Raw genomic sequence first — 27065 nt, forward strand, 5'->3', positions numbered from 1 at the left:
GATTAACATTGGAGCGTCCCTTGAAAACTTGAACTCCACTTACATGCTTAACGAATGTTTTATTCCACATTTTCATTGCCCTATTTCTTTTATCACACTATATTCATTATCACTCAGACACATATGATGAGAGAATTATAAGAATGTACTGGATGTGTGGTGTTAAATTGAAACTGAATTATAATCAGTAGAAAAATAATAATCACAATCCTTAAAAAAATGACGTAGAGAATAACCTTAAAATTACTAAAAAATTACCTAAAATTTCATAAATTATGAGACTCTTCTTGAATGATTTGATAAAATCTGTTTGGTTGTTTAAACTATCGAAGCAAAGGGACAAAGTAATTAAGTGCTAATGTAATTTTCTATATTTTTACTTTAAGGTTACATATAATACTCCGCAAGGTTTTTCTTTAAGTCTTTCTCCTCCATTTAGAGTGAGCCTTGCACGATACAGTAGACGGTCTGCATCTGAAAATACAGTTTTGTTTCGTGTGCATCAGATTATATATATTTTAATGTTGTGACTAATTTTACTTTAAAATCGCTGATAAAAGCGACAATAGTGGCCAACGAGGGAAACTAAAGTAGGCTTCACCCAAAATATATTAAGTTTGCTGGAAGGAAAAGTAAATTTACCACAATTAATTACAAAAAATCCAATGCCGAAGACTTGAGTTAATAAATAATATTGTGCATTTGCATTGACCATATTTACGATTAATGGTGTACTTGCTAAGAATATCATGTTAGGCAATTTAAATATGTAGGAAAATCATTTAAAATTAATGAGTCAACTGGGAAGGAGAAAAATAAAAACTTAAAATTGATAATAAATGCAATAAAGACGGCATAAAATACTGTAAAATGACCTATAGGCCGGAAAAAATGCCCCAAAAAAGCCAAATAAAAACAAAGCTTTCTGCTTCTAACTGAAGTGAAACGAACTACTATGAGGTTTAGCATTGTCTTCAATGTCCAGAAAAGAAGAGGATTTGTCGTCAACTTCCTAGCCCAAATAAACACAGTGTAGATGGAAATTGATGCAGTAGATATAAAAACATAATAAATATCATCATTATAAAAATGAAAACATCTTTACTGTGAACCAACCGCATCAAATGTATTTTTCATAGCTTTCTAGGTCTGAAGTCCGTCAATTCGATAACATTTGACAGATGTCGCTAAAATGCAAGACGAGATGAGAAATAGGGCGTATCGAGATGCTGTGTTATTTGGATTATTTTGAACCCACTCCTTTTATAAACAAAGGAGAATAAATACATTTTTGAAGAAAAGCTTATGGCTTGGGGTATTCCGTGAAAGAAAAGCTTATATTCTGAATCTCAAACCATATGATCTCGACAGCGATTTGAAAGCAGCATAAGAGGGTTCCTGTGACGGATTTATCAAGTCATTGTCATTATCATATCATCCATGTGAAAGCTAAGTTGACGTGGCCTGCAAATAACGCCACCGACTCAAGCTCCTCGGACAGCCATTCTGACTTCGATTTGCCTCGGTAACTCCAGGCAAATACTGTAATTCCAGATTTCGTACTTGCCTGATGTTAATCGTCCCTTTTCTGCAAATTGTGGTTAATCGTGACGATGCCTGGGAACGATGTTTGGATGGAATTGATGAAGGAACTCTCACAAGGGCGCCGCAAGGGGGCGGGGGTGACTTTTGCCACCCCTGAGATTTCTGAAAAGTGTTCATGCAATTCGAATGGTGAAATTATAGTGATATTTTATAACAAAAAACATTGTTTTCTGTGACTTACAGAGCTATGTGACTTGCAACTATTATTATTATTAATATTTTTAGAGTACCTTTCGGCATGTTAAAAACATGAATCAGAGATACCATGAAGGACAGTCGATTGAGCGGTCTCTGACTCTTGATTGATATCCGTGCATTGTGAAAAAGTACAAAAAGACGAAGAACTGTTCATCAACAAAGTGATAGATGTTTATTGAAAGGAAGCAAGGCGCATTCAGTTTCTATCTAAATAGTAGACTCGAGTCTGACGTTGTATACAACGCCAAAGTATTTTCTGTTCAATTTTAATTTTATGATTTGTAAAGTAGTAGTAATAATAATAATGGTATAATAATAATAACAACAAAAATAATAACAGTAATCATTGAAATAATATTATACAAATGTTTTTATGATTCTGCGCCCTCTTGAGAAAAATCCTGCGGTGCCCCTGGACACCCAGACCACTCCTGTCGGTGGTCATGAGTCAACCTTCTTTCCTCTCATCAGTTCTTAACATCGCCCATTCTGTAATTTTGTATAATCACAAAGTTAACTTATTATTGCCTTACTCCCTAGCAGGAGCGTGCCAAGCGAGGAGAATTTTGGGTGCAAACCTCTGCAGAAATATCTTCATAATGCGTGTTCTAAAATCTGCGCCAAAGCATGTAAAATTAGCTTCCATTGTCCATTCCTTTTATATCTCAATTTTATCAATTGTTGCCTTTTGATCAAGAGGTCTCGGGTTCGATATCCGGTGAAGAAACAGTGGTTCGGATTCCACTTTAAACTCTAGGTCCAGTCCCAATTAGCCTATCTGTGCATAAAGTGGACTAAAAACAACAATTTTATTCAATTCTTGCCACAGGTGGACAAAAATTCTTATCAAAACAATTGACTAAACTTTAAAGTTACTCCAGAAATAAGACTATCTCGACAACTCTACAAGTACGTGGAGCCACGTAGAAACTGCCACAACACATTCCAGGTTCTTGCGTATATCTTAGGGACGTAAGGGATATAGAAAATTCTGTTCCTGGATGGCAAAACATTTCCTATCGAGATTTAGAGAAGTGATTTCATGATGTTTCGGGATGGCAAATATTCTGGACATTTCAAACGGTAGGCAGGTGTAGGACTGGACCTATAGTTTAAAGTAAGATCCGCATAACATTTGTCATTTTATTATCAAAATGTTTGTGGCTTGAATATTAAACTAACGGATATGTATCTGAGTGTGTTAGCGAACATTTATGACATAATTGCCATAACTGAAACTTGGCTTACGGCTAATGTAACGGACTCTGAATTTAGCGATAATAGGTATGCAATTTTTCGTCAGAATAGAATGGATAAAAGGGGTGGAGGTGCTTTAATAGCTGTAAAAAGTAATTATTATGTAAGAAACATAGATGTTAATATTGAAAATATTGAGATTGTATGCATTAAGATTGGGTTTGAAATTTACTCTTTAATTGTAATTTGTGTATACTTCCCGCCAAGGTCAAATGTTATAGCTTATCAAACATTTTATGCATTTGTAGAAGATTTGTTTAATATATGCAGCTGTAAAATTATAATAATTGGAGACTTTAATATTCCGTCTATTATTGAGTCGACTCATGATTTGACACAGCGGAATCAAATTGAAGTGGAATTGCATAATTTTGTGTCTCTGACTGGTCTTGTTAGCATAAATAATATTAAAAATATCAATAATAGAACGCTTGATCTAGTATTAACGAACGCAGATAATTTGCCGGAAGTTCGAATGTGTACGGATCCTCTTGTGAAGATTGATAGACATCATCCACCGTTAGAATTACATGTCAACACTGGTAATGCAAAAAGTAATATTAAAAACTTTTATAATATGTATAAAGACATTAAGGAAGTGAACTGGGATGTATTAGGTAACTTTGATGATCCAGATAAAGCTGTATCGTATTTTTGCAAAATATTAAATGAAGTCATCACGAGACGAGTACCTAAAAAGAAACATAAGAAACGGTCTTATCCATGCTGGTTCACTCAAGAAATTATAAATGTGTTAAAGTCAAAGGAAAATTGTAGGAAGAGAAAAAAACATTCAGCTAATAATCTATTAAGATTTAAGGAGCTTCGTAAAGAATCAAAGAAGCTGATTAATGCTGCATATAGAGCATATATTAGTAACTCCGAAGAAGCTATTAAAACTAATCCGAAGTGCTTTTGGGATTTTATTAACAATGAGAAGAAAGGGAATACTCGAGTGAATACAATGACATATAAAGGTACGGTTCTTGATTCTTATCAGTCCATCGCAGACTCGTTTGCTGAATATTTTAGTAGTGTCTATGAAATAGAGGATACAGAGCTGTTGGATATTGTTAATTTAACCATAGATGTGAGTCACTGTCTAGTTGTAATGGAGATCAAGGAGGATGAATGTAAACAACTATTCGGAAATTAAAATCAAGTAAATCTTGTGGGCCAGATGGAATACCCTCGTATATATTTAAAGGTTGTGGTGAGTGGTTATGTTATCCTTTATGTAAAATTTATAATCTGATTTTAAAATCTGGTAAGTTTCCTACTTTATGGCAGATAAGTAAAGTTTGTCCCATATTAAAATCTTGTAACCCTAGTGACATCACAAATTATAGACCGATTTCATTAATATCTGTACCTGCTAAAATATTCGAACAAATACTCTACAATAAAATATTTTTGCATGTTAAACCCTATTTATCTTCTTGTCAACATGGATTTATACCGAGAAGATCTACAGTAACTAATCTCGTTACCTTTACTCAATATATCGCTGAGGCAGTTAATCAAAATCAAGCAGTAGACGTAATTTACACTGACTTTGCAAAAGCATTTGATAAGCTAAATCACCACATCCTTTTACAAAAATTGGTACAGTTCGGTTTCTCGGATGATTTAGTTGCTTTATTTCAGTCTTACATATTGAATAGAGAGCAGTATGTTCTTTATAATGCTTGTTCATCGAGTACATATATTAGTCATTCGGGTGTTCCACAGGGATCCAATCTTGGTCCCTTATTGTTCTTATTATATATTAATGACTTACCTTCTGTTATTTATTACTCAAAGTGTCTCTTATACGCAGATGATTTAAAACTCTACAAGAATATTGTAAAATTTAAGGATCTTACAGAATTACAGTCCGATTTGAGTGAATGCCATCAATGGTGTATAAGAAATAAGCTCTATTTTAATGTTGCTAAATGCTTTTCCATGACATTTACAAGAATTTCATCTCCATTTTTATTTAATTATACTATTGGTAACGTGGGTCTTCAGAGAGTCAATATAATAAAAGATTTAGGAATAATTCTGGGTTCTAAACTCACAAGAACCACGTTGATAAACTAGTAGTTAATGGTTTCAAAACTCTGGGATTTATATTTAGAAACACAAAGGAAATGCAGTGTAGTAAAGTCTTAACAGTTGTGTATAATACTCTGGTGAGGAGTAAATTGGAATACTCTAATGTAATCTGGAGTCCTTACTTCCAATTATATATTGATAAACTCGAACGAATCCAGAATACATTTTTAAGATATCTGTTCTTTAAAAAATATAAAAAATCATCTTATGTGTTAAGAATACCTTATAATATGCTACTAACTGAGTTTGAATTTTCCTCTTTGAAAACTAGATCTGATATTGCAAAGCATATTTTATTATATAAAGTTGTTAATGGTCTAACCGAAACAGAAGAAGTTTTGCAAAGATTAAACTTCTGTACTAAACCTCAATCATTAAGATTGAGTCAACCGTTTACATACACTTTTTCAAAAAATTTGGTCCATCAGAATTCTGTGGTCATTAGTATGTGTAGACTACATAATAGTATTGTTAAGGATAAAATTGATGTAGATTTTGCATTCCCTTACGCAAAGTACATATCAGTAATAAAAGGCTACTATTCAAGACAAAGTTAAGATGTAACAATAAATGGTATTTAATTTTCTTATTTTTATGTCGTGTATTGTATGTATTGAATTGCACTTAACGTTATGGATTTGTATATTATCTTTTATATTTATATGTTCGATAATCTGAAAAATATTAGAATGGGAGTTGGGTGTTTATCTTTATGTTTTATGATTGTTTAGTGCGGGTTTTAATATGGAGTTTCGTTATACTGTTTGAAGTCTGAAGCTTTAGCTTCATGTATATTGGTACTATAGTATTATTCTAGTTTTATAATTTTTCTTTTGTTGTATTATGTTTGTCGGTGGGTATATTGTATTGTATTTTTTATCTTTTTTTGTGTTGCATAATGTGAGTATTGGGTTTCTGATATCCCATATCCCATTGTAATTGGAGCATTGCTCTGTTATGGGATTGCTTATAAATAAATAAACTATGTGCCTCCGCCGGGTAACGAACCTTGGAACCCTTGATTTCAATGCGACGATGGTACCACTGCGCCATCGGGGAGCTCTCAGGGGAGAAATACACAAACAATAATTTCAGGGAGCGCTAGCGTGGAGAATTGATGACTTTCATATCCTATACGTTTTGTGTTACGAACTCCTTGTGCTCAATGATAATATTCACATATAATATTCGTTATTTTTCTTCGCCTAATGCCACCTTGATTAATTCGGCGATGAGGATGAGTGATGATTTAAAATAAGATCGATATAGTGACAATGACAGTAATACCCAAGCCCACACCGGGACTCGAACCTGCAACTTATACTATATATATATATATCGGGTGTCCCAGAAGTCATTCCCTGATTACAAACTTTATTCATATCTGCTATATGCAATGTAGAGATGTGAAAGTGGTGCCAAAATGTTGGAAAACTAACCAAGTTTTTTTTGTTGCAGGTTTGAGTAACGTGGCTGTAGTGTACCAGTGTCAGTGTCCAGAAAACCTGAAATGTTCACAAATCAGGAAAGAGCTCAGCATGTCCTCTGGTATCACGAGACACGGTCACCAATAACATTGCAGAGGAACTTTCAAATGTACAGCATTCCTTCGTCTAGAATATCTGCCATCAATAAGTTGGTATTTATCTTCATTCCCAAATCCTATCAAGTCCTAGAAACATTGTATGGAATGATGCCACCCGATGTCAAGAGCATTAATTCCGGATTCCTTGGCACTGACACTGCTACACTACAGGCACATTACTGAAACCTGCAACATATAAACTTGGTTAGTTTTCAAACATTTTGGCACCACTTTCATATCTCTACATTGCATATGGCGGATATGAATAAAGTTTGTAATCAGGGAAAGACTTCTGGGACACCCGGTATATATATATATATATATTGGATATAAATACGCTGATTGAATTTCCCGGTTGATCTGAATAACAGAATCTGTTAAAAAGATTTTAAGGGTAAGTGTGACAGTTCATACACTCGATTAGTTATCAGTCAGTGTCCATTGACAGCTTTATAAGATCTAGTCATTCAAGAATGAAGAGGACTAATGACACAAAATTTCCTGTAAAGTGCCGAAGCCTACTTCTAGTTCGGCTCCAAAGCTGAAGACATTGACGACAGTGGAACTCCCGATGCCTCGGTGTAGTGCTACGAGTAGTTTCGGTCAGTTGCCGAAGAGATCTGTGTTGCTGAATGTTGTGTCCGAGGTGGGGTATGCAGCAATGAGTTGAATTTTTCCCCGTTATTTTGGACCGTAAATATTGCAACTCCACAATTGTAATCTCTACCTGTAATGTTATCACATCGTTGATGGTCATATCTAATACTCCAACTGCATTTCTCCGACCACCGTGAAAAATCGTTGAAGTATTTTCTCAGCTTTTTATAAGTTCACATTTAAATATTTCATAGTTCGAGGGAAAAGCATGGCCCCCTTAGACCCTCCCCTGGGTATGGGATGTCGCGAAGATTAGGATGAGTGATGGCATGATATACGTAATTGATGAAAGCACACTTACAAAGAACACCCATGCGAAGGCCGAGATTCGAACCCGGGACCCCTGGCGCCTAGCGCGCTTTGCAAACCAATCGGCCACGGAGGCCAGTGAAGTAGTTATGCTTCTAGTACAAAAGGAAGTGATGTTTTTTATGAAGCTTTTTGCAAAGTTACTACGTTTTGCTTGCGAAACGTTTCAGGGCAACAATCAGTTGCGTGCTGATTGTTCATATCGAAAATTGCATTCATAAACAAAATCGACATGAGTTACATTCTCCCTTTCAAGTTACCCTTTGGAGGAAATGACAGGCAGGGGTACAAAGGAGGCACATTTCCCTCCAACTGCTGTCCCTTCAAAAACACTACTTTAGTTTGAAGTTATCCTTCGTCTACACCGTCCTCGCAATAATTAACATATATTACTGAGACTGAAATGAAATTATGTGTGTGAAATATATAATGTTTGGTTGACTTCCATTTTCCAGATTGGAGTGGCTGCCCCCCCCCCCCCACTGGTCCTTTCCGGACGTCCAAAATCATATTGTTTGCCAAATACGTTCAATGGTCGACTCGCTATTACGCCACAGAAGTTCCGCGCTTCGATGCCATTGGTCCCGGTTTCGAATCCCGATCTGAGAAAGGTGTTCTTTGTGAGTGTCCGTTCATCAAATTTCATTATATCATCACTCATTCTCATCTTCGCGATAAACAAAAAGTGACCGAAAAGTGAAGTAAAATGAAAGAAGTCAATCAAAAGCTACCAAAGTTCCCTGATTCGAATCCCGTCATAGGTGTTTCTCTGTGCGTGCTCCTTCATCAATTTCGCATATTCATCATATTTCCTGATGTCGCGATTAGTCTTACTGGACAACATAGTGAAGAAATAATCAGAAAATACAAATATAAATGCATCACATTGGTATTTTATGCGTTTGTGTGAACGAATTGTAGGCATTTCCCCCTATTTGTGCAAGGATAATAAGGAGCAAGGAAACTTTCCACACTGCAGCTCTCAGACTCTCACTCATGCAATGTTCCTTATTCCATAGGCTACAGAATCAGTTTAACATCTCAAGCAATTATTCATAATTGAATGGGTGAGTGAAAGAAGGTATAGATTCCACTTTTTGGTAATATTGAACTGAGATAGCCATTTTATTACTTTAGCTAAGCTGCATGAACTGACACAGAGAAAGCAAACATTCTCCCTCTCAGCACGTAGTAGTAGTCAGGAAATATCATTGAGGGCAATAAGGAAAACATTCCTGGAATGTTTGCCTTCTAGCTCTCAGCATCGACAATGTCTTCCAACATTTGAAGTAATAAGTGTTGAAAATCAACAAATGATCAACTTTAAGCAATGGTGGCCTATGTGTTTAAGAAGAATACTAAATGTTTGCAAGGAAGAGAAGTGTTTTAAATTAGCAAGTAAAGGCATGTCACATACGTACAAAGAAGAACAAACAGGATATGTGACAGCACATGAGTTTATAGGCTGCATTAGGACTGAAGTGTTCCAACTCTACAAAGATGGTGATTTGTGCTTCCTACTACTAATGTTTATGGTGGGAAAGTTCCAATAAACAGTAAAAAAATTGAGGTCGTGGCTAAAATTGTGCATTATGTACTAGACGACTGTAAAGAGTATAGTGTGACTGCATTTTATCATGGCCTACGTCCATGCAGTCTACATGTGATGAACATTCTGATAGTGACTAGCAGTGCTGTACAGAGAATACTGTTCAAAGTAATGTTCATGTTGTAAGTTCACCCCTATTTGAAGAAAATGTTGTGTTACTTAATATTTGTTATCGAGAATTGTTAATTTAAACATTTTTTTTGGCCAGAACACTTATCTTGCATTCACAGCAATGTTATGTCAACTAAGAATTGGGCTGTAATTAAGAACTGCATTTATTCCTTCTTACGTACAGTCACCTCAATTAGTACTTCGGCAGTTTTTTTCTTTATACATCATATTTGCACACGATAGAATTCAACATACAGGTGTTTCAATATACATACATACATACATATGTAAAATTGTAGAGGAAAACCTTGTTATTCAAGTTTAAAAAACCAAAAGTGTTAACTTTAATTATACAAATAATTATTGAAGCTTTCATGGCGATCTGTTTCAAGTCATCACAAGAAATGAAGTATTCAACCCGACGATCTCAGATTTTCATGAAGGTAGGATGGTAGAGGACATGAAGTAACTTACATGTGTGAAATTCTAGCCCTGTTACACACGGTGTTCATACAGCAGGGTTGCCAACTTTATAAAAAAATGTCAAATTTATGCTTGCAAGTCAACAAAAAAAAAATCATAACATCTAATTATGGCATAAATTTCATCTTGAGCTTGTTTTGAAACTAAGGGAGCATGGAACAGATACCATTCTTCAGAGGAAATCATGAGCTATGAATTTGGTTCAGTGTATTTAGGACATAATTACAGTGTGTTTCGTTATTTGTGTCTGAAACAAACTTTTATGCTAATTGTAAAATTTGAAGTAAATAATTGGAGCTCTCTAATTCAGTTCAGATGTAAGGTAGCTCTATCAAACCGAAACCATAATTTATCAAATTTTTGGGTTGAGACGAAACTCCAACTACTGTCGTGTTTTACTGTTGCATAATTATGCTGACTTGTTGCAGCTAGTTGAAAATTGCAGAGTTTGCTATTGAAATGTCAATCTAAATATAGAAGCAGCAGCAGTGAGTTGCGGTGGCTCATTGTTGTCTTTCAGACTGGCCCTCGCATTGTTACATCTATATTTGTTATGAAACAGAGTTTGTATGTGCTAATATCCTGTAGAAACTTTCCCCTGATAACATACATACTTTGCACCCCTTACCAAACAGCCAATTACTGTTCAGTTTTCCTTCTCATTATTACTTGTACATCTGAAGTGAATATATAGAGCTGGGTAATGTGGGATTCTAAATGTGAGTGTTGAGCTAAAATATAGAGACTTCCTTGCACCCATGCTCAGATATATTAATTCTCCAAATGATTTGGACTCGAAAAATGTTGAATTTTCATCTCGAAACCTGGAAAAGATACTCTGAACTCTGAAGTAAACTCTATTGTACTGTAACATCATACAGTTTCATGTTTAAATTAATTGTGGTATTTTATATGCTAAATAATATTTTTAAACAAAATACCGTATTTATACTGCTTTATTTTTATTTGTTCCCTTTGAACAGTGGTGTAGAAAAGTACATGAATGGAAAAAGGTTTTGTAGTTGGAAAAGTCAAAACTCTCATTTGATTAGTCGTAAATTGAAGTTGAAGTTGATTCTCTGTAAGGAATACATGAGATTCTGTAAACATTTATTCATCATATATTTTACACATCGTATCTTGCTTAATAATCAAGTTTAAAAAATGCTTCCACTTGCAACATGGGGAGAAATTCATACTCTCGCACAGTGTTTTTTTTTTTTTTAGTAGTAGTACCCATCAGGATGCGAAACCCTGGAAAGGTGGGGACAGGGGGAATCCCCCCACCAATGATCTTGCCCTAAAATCCCCCCCCCAATACTTTATTGGAACAATATCGAAAACATACACAAAGAATGAACAACAAAGAATCTCTAAGGACTCTGCCAGCAATCCTCAGATCACAGAAATTAAGTCCTTCTCATTGCCTTTCATTACCTACCACCAAGTATATAAATAAAACATGTAATAGAATTGAGATGTGAATTTTATATGGGAAACTATTAGCTTCTTAATGTCCCTTAACTTCTGCCACTCTCCCTAGTCACGTAAATCACTGTTCATAGCATGCTAAAGGTCCCGGGTTCGATCCCCGGCCGGTTCAAATCCAGGAAGTTTTCTAACATTGGAAGCGGCCCCAGTGCCCACCCAGCGTCGAATAACATGGGTACCTGGGGGAAACCTGGGGGGTAAAGGCAGTCAGGGGTGTGGTGCTGATCACATCACCCTCACTCACGACTGGATCAAGAAAGTGTGGGGTGTTCCCTCCACACCCCCTATACTCCTTCATGGTGTGGTGCTAAGCACAGGGGTGTTTCAATATACGCTGTATAAAACACAACTCATTACTAACTTCGTTGACTCTGCATAACTGATAACCAAGAGGAAAACATTCCACGATGTTTTTATAACTGTGTCTATTTACGTATTAACAATTTACAAAAAGTATTGCTTTAGAATTATTGTCACAGCGTTTTTAATTACAATTTCACAATAGAAGGTTTCTTTACTTAATAAAGTATTTTGAGCCTCAGATCTATTTCATCAATTTCCCAAAAATTACACTCTACGGAATCTTTTCCTTCTTTTTCTCACCCATTCAATACATCACCAACCTAGAAAAAAATCTGCAGAAGTGATGCTGTGGGGAAATGATGTATGTTTAATCTTGATACAATTTTTTTTCTTTTGTTTAACACTAGTTTGTTGTTTCAGTATGGTTTCTTTTCACTTTCAAATGGCTTCTGCTGTACTGGAAATTTCCTTAAATAAATAAATGAAAATTATGCAGCTTTTCAAATATATTTTCACATTGTAGTGATTTGGGAAAACAGATTTGTCTGCACTTGAAGATATTCCTGCCCTATCCGGGATGCTCATGTGCCCGAACGACAAGCAACTTTACGGGTGATGGTTTGTGTTCATATATTGTAATAGCATTGTTCATATACGCATGATTAGTGTTTCCATTTTAGCGCAATATGAAAAAGTTAAGTAATTTGTTGTTATGGCAACTGAATACATGGACACACAAATAGTTATGCATTTCATACTATTTATATTAAGACCACATGTAACAGTGGTGATCTTCGTTGTTTTCGCACCTCTTCAATTCACCTGCACAATTTTGGAGCACTACTTCGAACAAGTCCTTTCTGCCTGTTCTACCTACAATTTATCATTTGCTTTGGCTTTCTCTTCGTCGTGATCTTTACATTCACAATTTTTCCCGTTTGCCATTTTCACCTTAGTCATTTTTTCCGTTGGCCATTTTTACTTTTACATTATTTTCCGTTCTCTATTTTTACTTTGCCATTCTTGCCTTTCCCATTTGCCCGGAGACCACCTACAATGTATGTTGCCTAATTATTATTCTTAGTCATTTCTCATCTGAACAGATAGAAAAGATACTTTAAGTAAATACAACAGTTAAGTACTGCATGTAGTAGACACATCCATCCATAAATAGAATGAGCCGACCTACTTGGCGGAGTGATTAGCACAGCGCACTACGATGCCAGGTGTTCCGGTTTCGAATTCCGGTGTTCTTTGTGAGTGCCCCATCATGAATTTCACCATGTCATCATTGTTCCTTATTTTCGCGATTATTCAAAAGTAGCAAAAATACGAGGTAAAATAAATCAATCAGGGTGATGCAATTACAATGTTAATTATCTACATTAGGGTAGACTTGGATAAATCGGGTCACGGGGTAATTCGGGACGTTTTGAATTTACGCGATTATAACTGGCAGACAAAGCGGAAAGAAATCATTCTAGTTACATCGGTAACTGTATGTACTGAGTGCATTTGTTGAACAATGTAATTTGGGGCAATTCGGGTCTCTTAAAGCGGGGTAAAATGTGTCATTATTTTTTTAACTTCAGAATTAATTTCTTCATTATTCTTGTCCTACATTTATTAGTACATAACACTTACCGAAGAGAACTGTATAATTTTGAAAACTGAAGGTGGGGGTGAGCAATAATCGTTAACACATCAATTATAAGCATGGGCTAACTTACACAAAATACGGAACATTTACTGTCATCGTATCCATTACTTCATCGGAATACAGTAAGTTAGAAAAAATATTGTGATTTTTTCTTAGAAATGACTATGTTATTATGTATACCGTAATGTACATACAATCAAATCCACAAGACACAGGAAATAATAATAATTAACAAATAAAAAGTAAAAATGAAAAGAAAAGAGAGAACCACAAGGCAAAAAAGATGAAGATAACATCGTCACCATCCACTGCTAAGTCTTTTCGCAGCGCCAACACAAGTTCGCGTAGAAGGGAAACTTATATAAATGCTATAATATGCACCATTAAGGAGTATTACCAAATTACTTCACTCTGAAAAGTAAAATGTAGTGAAATACATTAAAGAATTAAAGGAACCGGAAAGTACGTTGCCATTTCTGACGAGACGGAACGGGAAGGTTCCAGATATTCACCTGGTCCATTTCGAGCCCTGCTAGGGTTTTGTAAATGATTTAAGAGATACTACTAAATTCGATTCTGAACAAGAGTTTCTCTACATATCTTATCTCTTCTTCCAAAGTCTCAGATGTACTCTAAGTACATAAGAATTTGTAATAAATTTTTATCAGAGGAAATGGTTTTATCTAGAGATTAGAAAGAGATATTTCCACTAGCCAAGTCAGCGGAAGTTACAACATGAAGATCTTATAGTAGAGAGAATTTTTCAGATGACCAGAACTATAGCACCATAAAATAAGTTTCTGTGTTTGGTCTGTGTGAATAGGCAAAGAGAATATTCACAGTAATACACAACACCTGTCCCTCAGAGGTGGAGCAGGAAGAATTAGGAAACCATCAGTTAATCTTCAGAGTTGAAGAAGTAGAATGTAACAATCATATTTATATTGCATAAAGAGTACTAACTTTGTTATAAGAGTTGTTCGAAGTGGTGGCGAACTGCATTCACACATTCCCGGCATCTTTTGATAACGTTTTGATTGACATATTTGTTCTGTTTGCAAGTTGTTTTCTCGCCACTGTTAACTTGAGTAAATAAAAATAGACAATGAATTGTTTTTACATTGGCTTGTTATTTAACTTCCTAACAGTTTTAATTGTAAGAGATAGTAATTTGAAATCTAACTATATTTTTATTTCGGAGGGTCTGGATCTACATAATGCACCCACATAAACATAATCTGTACAGTAGAAGAGAATAATAAAATATATACTTTCTTTATCATTGTTATTACATTCGTTGAAATTCCACTTTGAATATATCACTTTCAAATCTGAGTTTAACATAAGTTAAGAATATGTACTTGCAGGCCCGTAGCCAGGCAGGGGCCAGGGGGGGCTCAGCCCCCCCTGGAACTACCATCGGCCCCCCTTTACATTAGGTAAACTATTTTGCATATTTTTTTTTTGCAGTGAAGAGTGATAATGTAGACAACTCACAACTTTAAGGATAAATCCACAGAATATGAACAGCATCTATTACATTCGCTTATTTTGTTTATGAGCAGAAGTAGCTGCAAGTGTTTATAATATTCTCTAGACTTCAGAAAGTTCTTTCATAGGGGAGCTTCTTTATCTGTACCTTCACTGTCCCTGTTGCAACCTCCCGTTTAGACAGAAATCTGTGACTTGGATGTCATCATGCAAGTTCCCTCCGCATCTGCGTCAAAGGTCAACAACAGCTCCCAAGTTTTGGGAAGGAAGGGGAGTTTAATTGCTTCGCCCCTGGGTGGAATATACTGTAGGCACTGTGGTTAAATATTGTGCGTTCTTTGTGTGTGATACATATCTGTATCATCTAAAATAGTATGGGGTGTGTAAGGGATAATTTCAGAAGACTTCAACAGATGTTTTAACACATTGACTGCCACCGTGTAACTGAAAATGTATCTCTTCTGGGCCAATCCGATTTTCTTGTTACTGACCGACTGTGAATGAAATGTGTATGCATAATATCTCAATACAATTGAAATTAAGCCCATTGTTGAGGTTTTTGTGGTGTGTATGAATTTCTATACACGCGGCGTATGTTTTTAATTTGACGTTGTATGCCACGTGTATATGATTTCATACACGTAATTATTCGCTTTGTGTTACCACATTTTGTCTTGTTCTTTCCGAATATCACGCTGTTTTAAAATTTTGTGGTGATCAGACTACTGGAGCACTAGTGCTTTGTTTGATTTTCCTCTTCCCCGAAGTATAATGAGTAGAAACAGATTTGAACTGCTTCTACGAATGTGGCATTTTGCAGACAATTCACGTGCTGTCCCTAATGATAGATTACATAAAATTACGAACATCACCAACAAACTCATTTCACGATTCCATGAAATATACACACCAGGGGAAAAAATTGTGTCGACGAAAGTATGATACCATAGCGGGGAAGACTTTCATTTCGGCAGTGCATCCCTTCCGAAAAGAATAAATACGGAGTGAAAGTTTTCAAGTTGTGTGCCAGCAGGGGCTATACATGGAACATTATTCTTTATGTTGGAAATATAAACGGCCGGTAACATGTCAGTTCCTGAAACTGTTGTGTTACAGCTTCTAAGAGATCTTCTCGGTGAAGGCCGGCGTCTTTACACAGATAATTATTACACCAGCGTTCCTCTTGCTTACCTTGCCATTGACAATAATACCCATCTGATCGGTACAATTAGGTCTAACCGTAAATATTTGCCAGCAGATGTTGTTCAAGATAAATTGAGGAAAGGTGATATTGTAGGAATGGAAACTCAGGAAGGTGTTACTATTCTGAAGTGGAAAGATAAGAGAGATGTGTTAGTCCTATCTACAGCTCACTCTGCTGAAGAGGTCACTGTAACAGAAAGACGTGGTTCAGAAATTAGGAAGCCTACCGCAATTATTGATTACACTACTAGCAAGTCCTTCATTGACGTAAGTGATCAATTCGCTTCATATGGGAATGCTCTGCGAGGGACTACAAAATGGTACAAGAAAGTTATTATTGAATTTATGTGGGGAACGGCTCTCGTGAATGCCTACATTCTCTACAGTGACTGCATCCAGTCCAGTAACATACACATAAATGAATTCAGGAAACTTGTAATCCTAAATATTCTTTCTGAACAATTACCTCCTGGACAGCAAACTCACTTTACCTGTGCAGCAAGGCAGAAAAACTCAACCTCATCACTTGATAAACAAAGTAGGGGATAATGGAAGAAAGAAGCAAGGACGCTGTGAACATTGCTACAAAATCTATGGCAGAAGTGGAAATTCTGATTCGACAGGGAGGAAGTTTGCCAGGTGGGTGAAGACAGTATTTGACAAATGTCCCAAAAATCCTTTTATGTGCCGTGAGTGTTTCAACAAAAATTATTGAACTTCCAAAGTGTTCGGTATAAAATATGTCATCCTTATATCTATCTATATATCTACAAGGAACATAAGTTTACAAAAAAATATTATCGTATAACGAATCGTTTTGTAAGAATTATGATGTACTAGCAATGTATTCCATAATGTATAATCGTTTGCTGTGAATTCCAACCAGAAAAAAATGTATTTACACATTTACCCTTCTCTTTTAGTTGTCAATACATTTGTACGTACTAGTGAAAAGAATACGTAAGCGTAAATAAAGTTTTGAAGATTTTTTTACTCTTGTAAGACATTACAGAAATTAAAATTATTACTGCCCCATCTTAGCTGTACGCCACAGCTATTTAACAGTCATATAGTTTTGCTTGAACTGTGTATGCGTTTCCATACACGCGGCCAAAAATCAGGTTCTTGTTTGTGTATGGAGTAGCATACACGTGGCCCAGAAGCAAGAAGCCATGTGTATGACATATCATACACACGGCAGTCAATGTGTTAAAAGATGTAGAAAATGTAGTATTTGTGTGGTATATGATAGTTATAAATGAATGAGCGCCACCCCCCCCCCCACACACACATAATTTACCTTCATTTAATCTATTTTTTTAAAAAATGACCTGGTTTACAAAGCCCCCCGATACTGTGTACTTGACATTTTCCCCCTTGTTTTTATTGTTACTTATTTACTTGCAAATTATAAGTACCCTCTATCAGTTGAACAAAGTCCCACTTATGCTGATATGCTCATGTACAGTTCAGGAGGTGTGACTGACCCAAAGATATTTAATTGTTTAATTTGCTTCTTAGTGTTTACTTCTTGTGTCACATGCAAGTTCGGAAAACAAAGTACATCGATGAGATCCGCATCACACGGGCAGTATTTTTTTTCCTCCCGAAGGAAGGGCATGAAAATGAAGGTAAGCAAGGTTATAATATATTTCGTTCTTATTACTTTTAATTTGTTTTGTTTTACGAATATATTTTGCTGGATTAATGTGATGTATTCCATTACTGCTAATGTAGAACTACGTTTTACAAGATAATTTTAAATATGTCAAAAGGAACAAATGAATGTTGATAAGTATGTTGATACATGGCGCTTTATATATGTCAGGATGTCTACCATTTCAAGTAAACAAAATTCCCTAACTTTTCCAGGTTTTTCAAACCAAGCAGCAAAATTTTCCAGACCAAGTCATTAGGATAATTATTGTATTTAAATATGCATATATTTTAGTTAATCATCACACTTACAATTCTACGTAACCAGGTTTTGAGAATATTCACTTCACATCTTAAGAATGGTAATGAGAAGAGAAACTGAACAGAGATTCGCTGTCTGGTAGGAGTATCAGGGGTGAGCATTTTCTAAATACTTGCCACATATTGACTAATGGTTAACAAAGATTATTTTTCATAAAGGAATGAAAACAATTCATACATACTACAAAAAATAGAGTAAAATTGCAAAATATTTCACGGCGATAATAAATTGTACACTGGTTACTTAGTTCTAATAATACGAGATTCAGTTTTTCATCTAAACAAAATCGACATAGTTTACATTGCCTCTTTGAAGTTACTTTCCAGAGGAAGTAACGTTCGCGTAGATTGTAAAAACGTTTTGTGCTTCTGAAGTTACTTCTCCTTACTTACAAAATATTATTCAGTACGAGAACTATACCAGCGGCAGGGTTCTGCAATTACTCGTAAAAAATAGTTTTCTGCTTGACACGTACATTACGCGTACAAAAGTGTAAAATGCATATAAAACGTAAAGTTCTTTAAAAAACTAGAAACAAACCTAAAAATTAAAAGAGATTTTTTTTGCGATGGTTATTGTTACAATATTGTAAGACCCAATGCCTCATTTCTGCCAGGAAAACGAAATGTATATTACAAGACGTTCCAGGCGCTTATTGCTCGGCTAAACTGGAAAGAAACCAGGCTCCGTGAATAGCCCACGAGATGAGGTCAGTGGAGACCTCTCTCCTCCCTTTAGCTTCAGGGACAGTTATTTCCGTCAGGCACCCTCACCCCCTCCTCCCCTACTCAACTATTGTCAATCGCCGCTCCCCAAACAGAAGCTAAGCAATGGCCTCGAGTCATTCACCAAAGAACTGAAAGTGTGTCACTTCAACACGGAAGGTCAGCTAAATTCATTATGAAGAATTTAAATACATAATAAACAAATTAAATTTTCAGATCATAGGAATTACCGAAACGTAGTTAAACCACATATTTCGAATAACACCAAAGCATTAGATAATTATGATATTATCCGTAGTGACAGGCGTTTGTTTATATATACACAAATCATTACAATGGAAAGCACTCGAATTGCCTATTCAAAACTATAATGACATCGAAGCCTTAGCTGTCGAGGTAACCGTACAGAAGATGAAGGTCGGGATATTAGTCGCATACAAACCTCCTAAAGTTAAGTATACACATCTAAGCGATATTGGGGGATATCGTGCAATATTTTCATTTGAATTATGCTTATTACATTGCGATTGGTGATCTCAACGTAAATATGTTGAAACAAAATGAACCCAACACGCGATTCTTAAACGACATCATTGCCGAGGCTCACGGTAAGCAAATCATCACAAAGCCCACGAGGGTAACGCCAACGTCAAGAACTTTAATCGACGTTATCATCTGCTCTGATAACCTGAAGGTGACCCACGTCGATCAGAATATAATGTCCGGTATATCAGACCATCACCTAACATACGCCGTGTTCGGAATCAACTGCACCAAAAATTATAACAAATTGGTTCAAGTCAGAAGCTTTAAGAACTTTAACGAAAGTGAGTTTAACAAAGACGCGGGAAATATTAATTGGGACTTAATATGCAGCAAACACGACGTAAACGAATCCGTTTTTCTCTTGAACAGCAACATTATTGCGTTGGCTGACAAATATTTTCCAGTAAAAACTTTTCGAGTAACTAGACCACCCGCCCCTTGGATATGTGAAAAAGTAAAAGAATTTTGGAAAATACGCGATTACTTTCACCTGAAGTATGTTGACACCGGAGATCAAGACGCGCTTCTCTCTTATAAATATTTTTAAAATCGTGCGAAAAAAGCCGTGAGAAACGCAAAATTCCACCATTATGACCGGGTTCTCAATGAAAAAGTTAAAAACGCTAGAGCATTTTGGCAGACATTAAAACGAGAGGGAGTTGTTACTAATAAGTTTAACCAAAAATTACCCTCAAGTGTACTCAATGCGGATGCAATAAATGACTTTTTTGTAAATTCTGCTTGTCAGCAAACAAACACGACCGAGGTTGAGAAATTAATCGAGTCATATAAAACACGGCAGACAAGCGGAACCTTCAAACTGAAGAAGGTTAATGAGGCTACCGTGTTGAAAGAGGTCAAAAAACTACATTCCAATGCCAAGGGTCATGATGGCATCAGTCTAAAAATGTTTAGACTCTGCATCCCTCATTGCCTAAAGAGCCTAACTCACATCTTAAACTGCTCTCTTTCTCAAGGGGTATTTCCCGAAGATTGGAAAAAAGCCGCAGTGACGCCCGTACCGAAAACCACTGTTTCCCTTGATGTTAAAGATCTAAGACCAATAAGCGTACTACCAATTATGTCTAAAGTCATAGAACGCATAGTAAAAGAACAATTAGTAGACCATCTGATGTTGCATGACCACTATTCTCCACGTCAATCAGGATTCAGAAAACAGCACAGCACGGTAACTACTTTAGTTAGCGTTGTTGATGACATAGCCAAGGGGATGGATAATGGTAAAATTTCGTTTCTGGTACTCCTTGGTTACACCAAGGCATTTGACTCCATAAACCACAACCTTTTGGCAGAGAAATTGAAATCTATCGGCATAAGAAATAAGAAATTGTTATGGTTTCGGTCTTATCTAACGAACAGGCAACAATGTGTAAAATTAGTACATGAGAATAAATCGTGCATGTCTAAATGGCTTGATATCAAACAAGGAGTACCACAAGGAAGTATTCTAGGACCTATCCTATTTTCGCTATACATCAAAGTTTTTAATGATTCACTAAAACACTGCAAATACCACCAGTATGCGGATGACACACAAATATATATACAAACACCATTAAGAAACAGTGCAATGGCCCTAGAAGCATTGCAACAGGACCTAAATTCAATATCTAAATGGTCTGAATGTAATGCACTCAAATTGAATTCATCCAAGTCTTACATTTTAACTTTAGGTACAACGAGTAACCTCAAAAAGTTAGAACAATTTCAACTCCCCCTCCCTACACTGAATAATTCCAAAATACAGAAAGTAGAAACAGCACGCAACCTTGGCATAATATTGGACGAGAATCTACAATGGGGTTCTCATGTCACACATATAATTAAAACTCGATAGCCAAACTGAAATCACTTTTTCCATTAAAACATATGCTAAGCAAAGAAACGAAATCTCACCTAGTCAACACACTTGTAATGCCAAAAATTGATTATGCTTCCCCCGTATTTATAAACATCCACAGTGCTCTAAATTAGTGTTGCCCACGAGACGAGACTTTGACCTGTCTCGTCTCGTGGAGTCTTGTGGAAATGCTGTCTCGTCTCGAAAATATTCGTTTGTCTTATGACACATGGTCAATCTCGTCTCGTCTCGAATTTTTAAAAGCCTGTCCCGTCTCGTCCCGTGGGCAACACTACTCTAAATTACAAGATACAAAAACTTCAAAACAGTTGCATAAGATTTATACTGAATGTCAAAAGAAGAGAACATATATCCCCGTACTTACAGGAACTTAATTGCTTAAACGTTAAGAATAGGAGAACATTTTTGGCATTGTCTTTATTGTACAGGATCCTGAACAATAAGGAACCAAGATATTTATATGATCAAATTGCTCCGTACAGGTAGAAAGGAAAACAAATTAACCTTCGTCAAAAAACACACTTCACGATTCCTGTACACAGAACAACATTCTATGGGAATTCTTTCATAGTCAACGCAATAAAAGAATGGAATGACCTCCCCCCACCACTGACCTCAGGGGAGCTCCACCCTGCAACATACAAAATAAATCTAAAGAAGCATCTAGTGTCCAAACAATAGTGCCTGGCTTTATCTTTTCTGTAATGCATTGGAATGAGGTATTGGTTTTAGTTTTAGCTGTAATAATTGTATTCTAATTGTGGCTTTAGATTTAACTCTGTACCTTCAGTACATTAATTGTTTACATTATAATTAGGAATGTTTTTTTTAATTTCTTTTTTATTTTATTTTTTTAAATTTTTTTTGTATTTTTATTCTTTCTACTGCAACAAAGATTTTCAAGAAGTGGAAAGTGTCAATTGTAATATGTTTTTTAAAGGGTTTGTTGTAAGAACGGCCCGCGAGGCCGAAACACGCCCTCTCAATAAAGACGATATTATTATTATTATTATTATTGGTAGGTATGGCAGTTGGCTTTGACAGAAAACAAAAAGCTCTCAAAAAATTTTCTTCCGAATTTGTATGTATTGGAATTTTACGAACTGCCATATTCACATTTACATCACAAATAGCTAGGGACGTGAAGTTTTCGCTTTAACAATAACACCTAAAAGTTGAGGAAAGCACAATAAAGTGTTTAAAATATATTTGGGTAGGTTAAGGAGGCACGTTTTTTGTGTTTCGCCGTTCGCGAAATAACACGAATTATGCAATGTTTCAAAATAACACAGAATTGTTCACTTTAAAGCGAAAAGCCCCGCGAATTATACAATACAAACTGGGGATTACACTTCCTCTCTTCAAAGAAAGTTATTTCTAGCCCAGCTGTTCGATTCAAAAGACATTGTCACGCTTCATTCATTGCAGTTTGGCGGTTTAGTGTTTATTATATGATGAGATGAAATAGTTTTCGAAATGCAAGAAATTTTTTGTCATTAAAACTAAACTTTGTCTCAAGGAACAGTAAAAATGCATGTAAAAATAACATCAATTTTGAAAAAGTAATAACGCCGAATTTTGCCCTAAACCTCGAAAAGTAACACCGAATTGAAATAAAAAATTAACAGCGAAAAAAACTTCACGACCCTACAAATAGCCTCTGCAAGTGTCGCGATTCACATGCGTGCAAGTTTTAATCCTAGCCTTGTCCATAATATCACAACAAACTGGCTCCGCTTCGAACGTTATAAGAATCTGATGCAAATATATTACGCACTGAAGTTACAAAGCCATACCTTTGATCAACATTAGTGAGATTAAGGGCGTGTGAGAATGAGAATTATTATAAACATTTAAAGTGATAACAATTTTTTAAGTTTAAATTTACTGACTCATGTAAAAACCTTCTGTTGTTCGCCAATGATTGCAAAATATACCCTATAATATCAAATTTAAATGACATGGCACTTTTGCAAAATAACTTAAATTTCCTAATAAAGTGGAGTGAAATATGGAAAAATGAAACTTCATCCTCAGAAATATACCACCATGACCTTCTCCTTAAAGAAAAATACATTTAGTACGAAACATTTCATAGAAAATAATTGCGTTCAAAGGGTTGCCGCACAGAAGGGCTTAGGCCTCATATTTAAATAAAGCACAGTGGAAAATTTAGAGCAAATGTTCAGGCTTACGAAGTTCAAGTGCCCAATGGTTTAGTTCTATCGTCCAGAGTTCCATATGGATGTACAAATAGCCTAAAACTGTTTTGGTCGTATTCCTGGACAAAATGCAACACCGAGACCACAGTGATTTAATAAGCAGCCTCTTGCTCCAAAAGCTATGAGGTAAACTTATTATATTCTAAGAAGTATGGAGCCGTTTCTCTTGCAAGGACAGGCACACAACATCTAGATACAGAAATCTAATATGTTACTCCAAGAGGATTGATTGAATAAAATGTTGTATTTCATTTATTTTCTATCATTGGATGGCTGAATACAGCTAAGAGAGTTTTCAAACCGAAGCGACATATGCCCCTTGGAAGCGAACCTCAGTACAATGAAATCTTTAGAACGGAAGCGACATGACAAGCCACAACGTTCTCGCTTGCGAATCGCTCAGACTGGGCTGTTTTCTCAATGCCGTGCGTTGTGTCGACTCAGACTATTGATTGATTAATTGATTTCATTTATTTTACTTCGTTTTTCTGCCACTTTTGGCAAATCGCGAAGATAGTGATAATAGTAGATAATAGATAATGACGATGTGATTAAATAGATGAAGCTATCTCACAAAGAACACCCATGGCCAGCCCGGAATTCGAACCCGCTACCTCTGGCCTCGTAGAGTCCTGAGCTAACCACTCAGCAACGCACATGCTTATTGAGAACTGGGAAAATATGTAAATAATAAAGGTGCGCTTCAACGTAGGGGAAGTGGTTTTAAGTACACATATAGGTTTGAGCAACTGAACCAACACTTTTGAGTGGAATCTGAACTACTCCATCAGATGTGCCTCCATCAGATAAGAATATTAACAGCAACACTACATAATATTTGCTGTTTTATTACTAATTTGGAGAAAACATGCAAACGTCAGTGCATATGATAGGAAGTTATGAAATAAGACAAAATGTGTGAGATGTCAACCAATATCTGGTCTTAAGGGTCAGAAGGAGAGAGGACCGTGAAGTGGTTAACTGTTTACCGGCTTTTTCAAATATGCTCTAAAATGAAAATTTAGGTCATGAACTAAAATTAGTGGAGGGAGACGTGTAATGGGTTCAAGATGACTTAAATTTCGTACACTGAATCCGAACAGTTCGAATTCTGTTTAAAAAAAGTTTGTTGCCTTACGTAATTGAAAGTGTAAACCTTCTATTTTTTAATACCTATAGAAATGAAAACTAAAGACCACCCCCCCTCAAATATCGTTGAGATCTACTTATGCAAGATCCCTCGCCCTGTGCAGTATGAGTATCACTGTAAATAAAGTTGATGTTTTACAAGTATTTACTTTATATAAGCTGGTGCAAAACTTAAGTAAACACGCCTTATCATCAGCGATAACGGTAAAATATGGATGGCGTGACATTTTCAAGTGTGCGTAGAAGAAAATATTTCTGATTAGATAATACAAACGATGTAGCACCATTACTAAATAACACGTCTCCGCTTTTCACTCTTGAGTGAGTGATTGCTTAGTGCAGTAACTGGCGACTGTATTTACTAATAATGCCAACCACAACGTTCAAAACATGTTCCTATTGCTTGAAGGAAGTGGACGAGGAGAAACTGGATGAACACCGTTCAAGCTGCGGAGTTGAAGAAGTCGAGTGTGGAAATGGCTGCGATCAGAAGATGCCTCGCTACATGCACCAACTGCATAAGGAAGAGAGCTGCAAGAAACGGAAGGTTCAGTGCCATTACTGTTCAGCCATGATTTTGCTAATCGAAACAGAAGATCACAAACAGCAGTGTTCCATGGAAATTGTCGAGTGTCACTTAATGTGTGGTTTTCAGGGTGAGCGTTTCACTGTACCTAATCACATGTCAGAAAATTGCCCCAGATCCCTGGAAGCGTGCCCTTATTGTACCCAGGGAGTAAGGAAGTCTGATATGGATGAACACGTTGCAAAATGCAAAGAGGCAATGTTCTGCTGTGATGAGTGTGGAAAGAATGTTGCGAGAGAGAACATGGACGTTCACTTGAAGGAATATTGCTCAAAGCGTGATAAAGAGTGCACATTTTGCGGAACATCGATTGTGGCGAACACAATGCATGAGCACTACAAGGTTTGTGAATTACTCGAGACTCACCAACCACAGTGTTCCAGTAGTGATATATCTCTCGCAGAGAAGTACGTGATACGTGAGGTTTAGTGCGTGTTCTGTGACTCGTTTGTACAGGAGACCTCTTTAGCAAAACATTACGACATCTGCGAAACAGCACTTGTACGCTGCGGCAATAAGTGTGGTATTAAAATATCGAGGAAAGATCTTACTGAACATTATCGAAACGAGTGCCCTAAAGCACTGGTACCGTGTGAGCATTGTGAGAAGAAAGTCGAGAGACAGTTGTTGGAGGATCACCACGCAGAATGCGTGAAGTTCCCAATTCCTTGTCCTGAGAGTTGTGGTGTTGAAGTTGCAAGAGAAGACGTGGAACGACATTTGGATGGAGAATGTCAGAAGCGCTTTGCTGCGTGTGCTTACAAGGATATGCAGTGCAGCTATGAAGGTTTTCCTGCAGGGATGATGCAACACATGAAGGGAGAGATGCAGCAACACATGAACCTATTAAAAGGCATTGCAACAAATCTTCATTTTAAATTAGAGAATGAGAAACAAATAAATCAAGATCTGAAAGGCAAGATGGAAAATCTTCAATTGGAATTAGAGAGTGAGAAGAAAAAAAATCAAGAGGTAGAGGTCATAGTTCTAAATCTTAAATTACAATTCGAAAGTGAGAAGAAAGGAAATGAAGAAGTGAAAAGCATGGTCGAAAATCTTCGACTAAAATTAGAGAGCGAGAGGAAAAGGAACGAAGAATTGAAGATGGAGATAAATACACTAAGGCATGACAGTTTCTTGTGGAAAGTAAAAGACGTAGCTGCAGAGATAGAAAAAGGTAAGAGGGATGGAGATTTTGTGATTACAAGTCCCCCCTTTTACAGCAGTAAGAACGGGTACAAATTAAATGTGTCTATAACCCCATATGAGAATCGTTCTGAGTACAAGGGTCATTTAGGAGTTTACATTCAACTAATGCCAGGAGAGTATGATTCCATTTTGAAATGGCCCTTCACAAAACTTGTAAAGTTTAGATTGGTTGACCAAGCAACGGATGGCGAGGATATTGTTAAATGTTTACGTGGAGAGGATGTTGAGAATTTTCTTAAACCCAAAGACGGTCGATGTAATACCGGACGCGGGTTTCCTTCTTTTGTTTCTCACAAAGTACTCAGTACCAGAAGTTACATTGTAGACAATGCAATGTTCCTGGAAGTATCTGTGAAAGAATGATATTAATGGTGAAGTCTGTGAAGTAATGAGCATCACGATACTGTACTGTAGTTTGTGATACTTAATAGAGTTCTTTGTGAGGGAAATATTTTCTCTATGATTTAACACGTAGTTTAAAGAAAAAATCATGTTTGTCTCTAAGATACAAGAAAGTTGAGTAAATCCAATTCCTTAAAATTAATTAGAAATATTGAGGTCTTTGAAGAACAGGAAATTTAATACATGTAAATAAATATTGTCATTAGTCAATAGTTAACGTATTTCTGAAAAATGTTCATACAAATTTCTTTCCCATTTGTTATACTCAGTTTGCTATCTACAGCAACTTGGCACTAAGGTACAC

This window comes from Lepisma saccharinum, chromosome 28, assembly GCF_977018435.1.
Source record: "Lepisma saccharinum chromosome 28, izLepSacc3.1, whole genome shotgun sequence".
In the NCBI taxonomy this organism is placed as follows: domain Eukaryota; kingdom Metazoa; phylum Arthropoda; class Insecta; order Zygentoma; family Lepismatidae; genus Lepisma; species Lepisma saccharinum.